Source organism: Protomyctophum bolini (genome assembly GCF_963924005.1).
Source record: "Protomyctophum bolini genome assembly, chromosome: 18".
Classification (NCBI taxonomy): domain Eukaryota; kingdom Metazoa; phylum Chordata; class Actinopteri; order Myctophiformes; family Myctophidae; genus Protomyctophum; species Protomyctophum bolini.
In genome coordinates this window covers 28,963,239-28,970,430 of record NC_137879.1, presented here as the reverse complement: position 1 = coordinate 28,970,430, position 7,192 = coordinate 28,963,239, and the positions used below count along the sequence as shown (strand labels likewise).

Here is a 7,192-nt window from a genome sequence, read left to right as displayed (position 1 = left end):
GACACACTTGTACGACAAAGTAGGACATTAATTTCCCAACGAAAGAAAATAAACGTTTAAAAAAGTTGAAATGTGGAGTTACAAAGTTTCCTGATTAAAACGACGATATTAATGATAACGCCTGGTTGGAAATGTGTTCTCTCATCAACAGATGCCAGAAAGTTCAATACACAAAAACCAGACACCTTCTTCAAGGTGTCTGGACTTGGACATTCTTCTTGGTCTGGCACGCATTAGAATGTTCCATTTAGTTATTTTTTCTGTGTGCATCGCAATCCTCAGGCTGAATTGGCATGCAGTAGGAAGAAATTCAAGGCCCGTGATATTTTTCCTCATTCCATCTGCCTAATGTCACTGTCTGGCAGAAACATACTGTATCTCCGTATTTTTGGTAAATAAATGCCATATAGCCTATATTGTCATGCAACAGTGAAACACACGCAGTGAAAATAGACGAGCCCAGCTAGTGGATCTAGTTTCACTAGAAAATGTTTGAAGATGAAAGTGAAAGTGGTTAAGTCTGTGGGTTTTATGACCAACTATAGCTTGTATACTATATACAGTAACAGTTTTGGACATACAAGGTTTCCACTCGACAGTGACTGACAACATACTTTCCCCCCCCTCTTCACCCTTTTTAATCTCATCAGGACCAATACTGTGATAATAATTAGGACGTTTTCTCCCATAATTAAATCACTTCAGTTTTCACAGCCAATACCGGGGGCTGCAAACCATATATTTCTTTCTACTTCTACCCTTATCCATAGGTGATGAGAATGAAAATGGAGGGTTATATCTGCGAGACCGCATTGTTCATTATTTCCTTTTGAAGAATTCCCAGCCATGCAGGAGCGATCTTAATTGTGTGCCAGACTCTCACAATGCCATATGGCCTCTGCTCCATAAGCTCACCCTCACCCCACTGGAACGGACAGATATGAACTTATATAAGCACTCATTTTAAAGAACACTATACTGTACTGACTGTTTGCTGCCAAACTCATTCCAGAGTTTTAGGACTGCATGCCATGAGTTTTTGTGGCAGGAATTTTGAGTCATTGGTGGCATTAAAATAAAATGTATTTCACTACACATCCTGTATAGCCCAGTGATCCCTTTTCTGGATCAGCGGCCATTTGCGTTGTCTCAAAAGTGCTCGTGGCCCACCCATCTGACCACTTACAGAGCATATTATGTTTATTTTAATGATCAATCAATCGATTGTGTGCTGGCCTGGATCAATGGAACTAACGTAGTGTACTTTTAGTAAAGTCACATTTACTTGTGAAGCAATGAACAGAAACAGGGCTGAACAATTAATATATTTATTTAAACATCTAATAATTAACACAAGATAACATCACATCCTCAACATTTTCTCTCGTCCACATAAGCAGACATATACAGTGTATATACATATATATGAGAGTGAGAGAGAGAGAGAGAGAGAGAGCGCTTAACTGTAGTCTATGTTAAAGACGCATGAGAGGTGCATGCATTAAAATGCCAGAGCAGCACAGATTTGGGTGTGGGAGAGAGAGCAGGCGTCAGGAATCAAGACTTTTAAGATCATCGTGTCCAAGGTTAGACTCTGTGTGTGAGAGAGAGAGAGAGAGATATTAGAAAATAGTCAGGTGCTAGTGGAAATGAGCGATGGCACAGTTTGCAGTCTTGTAAAGTAAATATGTAATACTTGAGTACACTTGAGGATTTCACTGGAGTATTTCCAAGTTTCAATATTTGTACTTCTACTCCCCTACATCTCATCTTACAGGCAGATATTGTATTTTTTTATTCCACTACAATCATTTGACTTTGTAGATTTTGATTATTATTACAAAACATGCATTGGTTATTTGAAAATTGCAGATCTACAAGCTCACAATACGGCACAAAGCAACACATTGTGAGCTTGTAGATCTGCTATTTTCAAAACATTTGTATACATTTGGGAACTTGTGAAATGGGACATTCTGGAGTAGCCTACTTTTACTTTTGTACTTTTACTGAAGTACATTTTCATTGCCAGAACTTTTACCTTCGTGTTTGTGCATGGCAGTATTGATACTCTTTTTTTTCTTAATGAGAAAATGTGAGTGTTTCTCCCACCACTGGAAATGAGCAATGGCATCGACATATAGTTTGTGTTCCCTGTTGAGGCAACAGATGGCCAACACGGTTTTGAAGAGATGAAAACTGAAGCATGTTTGGAATAATGAATTCATCTCAACTCTCTCTTCAGTCAAAGTGGAATAAATATTCCTATTTGGGTGGATATATTGACATTCGATGAAAGTCGTGCACAGAGGGGAGCACACACACACACACACACACACACACACACACACACACACACACACCTTTCATTTTGTCACGGATCAGTAGCCTCACTTAGTGTTGTGCATGTTGTGCAACAGGAGTCAGTCCACAACTATAAGGGCATTTTAACACAACCACACTGATAGGTCAGTCTGGCCGATATCAAAGATGGTTACTTTATGAAGATGCACCATCCCAATTGGAGCCACTATGGCGCCATGGCACACAGATCCTACAAACTAATGGTCTCCTAAGTGGGCACTGGCGTCTGACTGGAAACCTAGCAGTGGTAGCCAAACACTTGAACTCAAGACCCAAAAATAATAATTAGACGTTTGCCCGGGACCCAGACTAGTCGCTTTGTGCAACGTTGTGAGTTTGTAGATGGTCTACTTTCACCTTTGTCTTCATGAAATTAATGAAAAAAATAATTGTATTCGTTATTAATTGATGAAATGTTTAGCTTTTTTTTGGAATGTCAATGTTTTTTGAAAATATCTTTAAATAATGATCAAAAACTAAATGTAGGAAACAAAGAAACTATATAGAGCATGTTGCTGGGACAGAGAAAGGTTGATCATGAAGTTGATTTTCTTCCGTTTGGCCGCTCTGAAAAAAGCCATTTTAGTATGAAAATCTTGGGAATTTTGTGTGGCTGACTAACTAATATGAATGATTCAGAAGCTGTGTTCACGTTCACTCTTCCATTGGAAAGAATAGAGACTCCAACCTGCTTCCAGTCTCCTAAAAAAAGCGTCGCCTACTTCACGCAGATACTGTCGGGGGAGGCATACTTTGGTTAGACATAGCATTGGTCCGACTGGATTAAGGTTGGTGAGGGGTGCGTTAAGACGATTTTCCGACTCGCAGCGGTTTAGTGCATTTTAGTTTTACTTCACCTTTATTTAAATTGCATTGAATTGAGAGAGAGAGAGAGGATAGTTTTTTAGAGTTTACACTAGATTAAGTAGGAATGCTAAAGTTTAAACACCAAACTACCGAAACAATGTAATTCATTAGTAAACAATATCCTGAAATATCATTGGTACCATGATTGGTATTCACATACTCACCTTTTTATCGTGATCTAGATGACCATTAATTGCACAAAATAATTTGATCACTTTGGAAATGAACTAACATCTGTGGGTTTGACATACTATACTGATGAAGACAGCTGTTAGCCTAACGATGAAGACATTGAAACTTGTTTCTCTCAACGTTGTGAGCTTGTAGATCTAAGAAGAAATGCTGTACTGTACTCCTCCCTGGCCTGTGTGTATGTGTGCGTGTGCGTGCTCTACTGGCCACTTTAGGTGTTGCAGCTAAATACGTACACATACATACACAAGCAAACCGCCCGACAGTGGCGACATGCTATATAATCTTACATAAGCCTCTGCTTTCACTTTAAAAAAGAAATCACACCCATGTGAACTGAGTCTCTCTCTCTCTCTCTCTCTCGCCCCTGGTGCTAATAGTCATACTGGTGCTCATTAACGTCACATAGGCAGACACATAGGTGAACACGGACATTGCTGTTCCTTGGAGTGGTTGCACCACTCAAAAAACAAACAGATGAGGATGAATTGCCTGCACTTCACTTACACATCCACATGCGAATGCACATGCCGCAGAATGACACCACGCTAGCGATCTGCAGGCACCGGCCACACTCCCCGCTCATCAGACAGTTCTTGGTCTGCATGCAGCACTTCATGCAGCCGCCCTGCGAGTCCGCCTCACTCGCCGTCGTGGCGGCTTTGTGCTCCGTCTGCGGCTGACTCTGTATTGTGTCCGCGTGCTTCTCATTCCATTCCTCGCTGGCACCCCGGCCCATGGTTTGGTTTGGTTTTAGTTGGTTGGGGTGAGGAGGGTGTTTCGAAGATGAAGGCGGTGGAATGAGCTGGGCTTGGAGGTTGGACGGGTCAGGGTGTCTGGGAGATGGGAAAACATGGTATGAGTATGTGGAACAGCTGAATGATATCCAAGTCTGCGAGCATTGTTTACATGTCATGTTTCCCTGCTAACAAGGCCCAGGCCAGAGTAATGTCCCGTGTGACCTTTCGCATCTTTATTTTGAAAGGCAATGGCAAACACTAGTGCACTGCACACACAAACACCTGAAAGACACATCAAGGCGTCCCTATTTTGGGCAATTATTTGTTCATTTATTTATTTACAAAACAAACTGAAATATCAGATTATTCCCTTTAGTGCAAAAGAAACAAATTCAACACCTTTAGCTCTGGCTTCCTTATTTTTTTTATATATATATATATATATATATATATATATATATATATATATATATATATATATATATATATCAAAAAAGAGAAAAACCTTCTGTTCCCTGGAGTGTGCAGTCCCTTCCTTGGAAGGTTTTTCTCTTTATTGATGTCTATGCCTGCTAACTAGACTTGCACCTCCTACGGGTCTTTTTGGATGTGCAGGAGTCCCTTTTTTGTCTCATATATATATATATATATATATATATAGGTGAAAACATTTCCCCAGACCAGAATATCCAAAATGCCCTCAAACGTTCAAACAATTGGTCACAAAGCAAACAAAATTGTGAGCTTGTAGATCCTTTATTTGTGCCGTTTGTCGTAAGGAAATAATGCAAAGTTAAACAAATGATGTGCAGGTATCAATATGAAAAGGTCATGCATCTCCTGTTCCCTCACACGTGACAAGCATTGCATCGTTTATGGTGACAACAATTTAGTCTCTCGCGTTGGAAAGGCACGGGACTTGTTTTTATTTGTGTCAATTGTCCTTTGGGAACGATGTGCCCCATTGACTTTCACTGGGGCGTGTTCAGGTGAACACCTGTTCCAGAATGTAGGCCAAACCTCAGGCATGCATACCAGCTTCAGACACTGGCCTGACGGGAGGATCGTGTGTCATCTTATATTGACACAAAACAGGTTGAGGAGAATGGAAGCAACCAGTAAGGGTTAAAGGGGAATACCACTCATTTTCAACATTTTACTATGTCACTAATATACCTTAGAGCTGTTGTGTGGAAATAATTAAAAAAAAAGTCCCCCCCATTCTGTGTTTCCCCATTCTGGAGGTCTGAAAACAAATCATTAACATGGTTAATCACATCTTGATGATGTCATGAAGATGTGTTTCACCATGTTAATGATTTTTTTTTAGACCTCCAGTTCTAGGAAACACAGAATGGAGGGACTTTGATTATTTTCACACAACAGCTCTAAGGTATATTAGTGACATAGTAAAATGTTATGAAAATGAGTGGAATGCCCCTTTAAGTCACTGCTTAGGGTTCAGGGACCATCTCACTGGTGTCTGTAACTGTGAGAGAGTACAAATGGAAACAAATGGACCACTACGGGTCTTGTTTTTGTCACATTCCTGCAGCTAATAATTTGATGACCAAGTGGCTGGTCAGTAGGAGTCTCGGTAAGGTCATCAAAATTATTATTCACTCATAGTGACAACATTTTTTAAAAGTCTCGCTGAATTCAAGGTTTCATGGGGTGTGTATAATTGATAGAAAATAAGTAATGTTTGGGGCAAACTACTCCTTTAACACCATTTTCACCTATAACACTAAACTAATGTGCACACTATATGCAGAGCATTTAGAGGCAGGAACCATCCATGCACAATTGCACATACTGTAACAGTCATGCACCTCAAAGTGTGCCATGACTAATGCATGACAAATGTTCTTCCTTATATTGCTGCTGTTATTTAACACGTCTCATGTACTTGTCATTCATTGCTTGCCACAATGTTGAGGAACCAAACAATGTTACTCCTGTGTGCTCCTAATGTATGCCATACGATTAGAATAAATCAAGCCATAGAAATGGAACACATGTGTCCCTTACTCCCTTGGAAACAAACACAGAGGGATAGGACACTCGTCATGCATGAAACCTGCCTATGATCGAGTTTCATTCAACAGCACACAGCTGGGATTAATACTAGTGCTCTGAGCATTAGGCATTAACACGCTAAGCTCGAGTGCTTCATATTGTCACCTTATCACGTAAAGTCCCACCGATCTGACGGATTAACAACTCTTCCACTCCCTGTGATTATTTGTCCCACCAGGGAGTTACGGTCCCCTGCTTTAACTGTTGCATATGCGATTGTTCCTAATCAACATTATCAGACGTTAAGTGATAACCCTGCACGGTTGAAACAGCGTCTTATCTGTTCCACCCAGAGAGGCCTCTCCCGCATTTATTACCAATGACAGCAAATTAGATTGCTTGGCATCTGGCGGGGGTATAGTATACTGGCATTTTGAGAGCACCTTTCCATCTCAACTCCCCTTTCAGAAGCCCATCGCTTTTCAATCATAAGTAATGAAATTCCATCACCCTCCTCCATCATCAAAGTGACTTGGAAAAGGCAGGCCATTAGGACCAGGGGGGGAGAGAGAGAGAGAGAGAGAGAGAGAGAGAGATCAAGAGAGGAATAATGGTTTGTACCTTCCGTTTCAAAGTTGTCTCTGTCTGTCTCGTTGAATCTCTTCACTTTCTGCTGGCGTCTGCCGGTCCTTGGTGGAGTGCACACACACACACACACACTCAGAAAGATCTACATGCACACTGCTACTCAGAGCAGGAAACAACACTTTCTGTAAGTCCTTGAGTCAGTGAGTGTCTGTCAACAGGTTTGACTAGTTTGTCACCATTCACCTTATTCCACCGTGGGTGTGGCCAGTTAGGGGAGTAAGGGGGGGAGTTAGGGAGTACCAATGTTGCCATGTGTGCTTATAATAAGCGACTTAATTGGGCTTGTTTATAAAGTGTAGGCTTGCTTCAAGGAAGCAATTCAGCTCTTAATGTTCTTTAAACCGGTGGGTCACACTCTTTTT

General features: G+C 40.9%; 1 long non-coding RNA gene across 1 annotated transcript; it reads right to left on the bottom strand.

Annotated features, from left to right (window-relative positions):
- Positions 1 to 1,320: 1,320 nt before the first annotated feature.
- On the bottom strand, positions 1,321 to 6,974 carry LOC308332674. Its single transcript, XR_013965735.1, has 3 exons — positions 6,804 to 6,974; positions 3,931 to 4,259; positions 1,321 to 1,594 (listed from the first exon to the last, which is right to left on the bottom strand). It is a non-coding gene; the product is annotated as an uncharacterized lncRNA (long non-coding RNA).
- Between the last annotated feature and the right edge of the window lie 218 nt (positions 6,975 to 7,192).